The 2,142-nt window shown below is 51.8% G+C and overlaps 1 protein-coding gene across 1 annotated transcript in view; it reads left to right on the plus strand.

The window, feature by feature from the left end:
• The window catches only part of KCNMB1 (potassium calcium-activated channel subfamily M regulatory beta subunit 1), a 12,139-nt gene that overhangs the window by 6,836 nt on the left and 3,161 nt on the right, over positions 1-2,142 (plus strand). The gene's annotated exons all lie outside the window — the stretch shown is intronic.

Genomic DNA, 2,142 nt, shown 5'->3' on the forward strand with positions numbered 1-2,142 from the left:
CACTCACTCACTCACTCTCTCTCTCATCCAGCAAACAGTCCTCGACTACTTCCTGGGTGCTGCACCCATCAGTTGTGGTGGAGTTGAAGCTGATCCATGGTAACTCCCTGTGTATCTGAGTAGAACAGTGGGCTGCAGGTGTTTTACTGGCTGTTCTCACAGTAGATCGCCTGGCCTTTCTTCTGAGGCACCTCTGGGTGGGACTCAAACAACCACCATTGCCTGCACACTACCCAAGGGTTTCCTAGGAGAACAAAAAGTGCTTATGTGTAGACTCAAGATGAAAGAGCTGATTGCTGAATCACTCCCTAGGATGGAAAGGGTCATGGCAGCACTGGTGGTGTAGTGGGTAAGCACTGAGCTGCTAACCAAAAGGTTTGAGGTTCAAACCTGCCCAGTGGCTGTGCAGGAGAAAACATGGCAGTCCGTGCGCATCTAGATGAGAAGCTTAGGAACACTTGGGGCTGTTCTAATACAGGGGCGCTGCGTCACAATGAGCCCAATGGCAGTGCAATAAGTCAGAACCCACAGGAGAGCTATGCGGCTTTGTTTGCTTATTTGTTTGGGAGGGAGGGAGGGATGCAGCAGCCCTTGTGGCACAGTAGTTAAGTACTCACCTGCTAACCAGAAGGCTGGCACAGTTCTACAGACTCTCAGGGGTCACCATGAGTCAGAGTCACCCTGATGGCAACTGGTCAGGGGGGACTGGTTTAGTCCCACTGGGTGGGGGCAACAGTTTTGGAAGCAGCTGAACTGACTCCTACCCATGCCCACAACGTCTAGGGCATGTGCTGACCTCTGATTGATCTCAGGGAGTAAATGACCAGCCCTCAAAGGCAAGCAGAGGTGATGATGGGGCACATTCCCTCTGAGGAGCTGGGAGCTGGGGGTGCCCGTCTCCCTGATCCTGAGGCTGCCGACATAGAACAGTGAGGCCTGCTCGTGCCCAGAGTGAGCTGTCAGCAGCATGGGAACTTGCTCCAGCTGGCTCTGGAAGGACAGCCCTGGCTGCCACCAACTTTGCCCAGGGCCAGGGCTCACAATGGGCTGTCATGTTGCCTAGCAGGATAGCTTATGTCCTGGACACCATTCAAAGGGGAGCCACTGAGCAGGTTGGATCCACTGTCCCGGTACCCACCACCAGATGAGAGCTCATTCAGCACTCACCTTTTCCCATTTTTGAGCCCCTCTGTGAGTGAAGACTTGCTGTGTTTCTCTTTGCTGAGTGTGGAAAGAAAAGGCTAGATTGATATATACCTGACTTCAGTTCTAAGTCATGGCCGCCCTATGCCCAACAGAACAAAGCACCGCCGGCCCTGCGCCATCAGCACAATTGTTCTGAGGCTTGAACCCAGTGTGGCAATCCATCGTGTCCCGGCCTTCCTTTTTTTTACCATCCTCCTGCTTTCCCAAGCATGATGCTCCTCTCTAGGGACCGGCCTCTCCTGACAACTTGTCCCAAGTATGTAAGACGTAAGATGAAGTCTCGCCGTCCTTGTCTCTAAGGAGCACTCTGACTGCACCTCTTCCAAAACAGACCGGCTTGTCCTTTGCCCAGGCCACGGTCCTTTCAATATTCTTGTCCAACACCGTAATGCAAAGGCATCAGTTGAGCTTCATTCTTCTTTATTCAACATCCAACTACCACATTCATGAGGCGATGGGAAATACCATGGCTTGGTATGCTTGGTATGGCATGGTATACCATGGCTGTACCTTAGTCCTTAAAAGTAACATCCTCGCGTTTCAAGATGCTGAACGTGGTTTTGGACAACAGATTTGTCCAATGCAATGCCTCTTTTGATCACACACACACACACACACACACACACACACACACACACACACACTGATCTCATCACAGAACATCTGTCATTAATGAAAGCAAGGAAGGTGCAGTTGTCTCAAGTAAAATATGAAGAAGGTTGACTTGTATTGGGGAGCGATCAAAAAGATGGGTGCCCAGTCTTGGGGCAGAGCAGCCTTTTCAGTCCTTGCCATGGGTGCTCTTTTCCAAAGATAGGCACCTCTGGGTGGCTATCTACGCCCTGCTTGTGGCTGCAGGGAGATGGTGAGCGAGAGCAGCTGGGTGTCTGCTGGCACCACAGTCAGGCAGGAAGGTCAGGCAAGGCTATTTCCCCA

Source organism: Echinops telfairi, unplaced genomic scaffold (assembly GCF_000313985.2).
Source record: "Echinops telfairi isolate 266 unplaced genomic scaffold, ASM31398v2 ScPeMD7_7469;HRSCAF=8507_0, whole genome shotgun sequence".
NCBI classification, from domain to species: domain Eukaryota; kingdom Metazoa; phylum Chordata; class Mammalia; order Afrosoricida; family Tenrecidae; genus Echinops; species Echinops telfairi.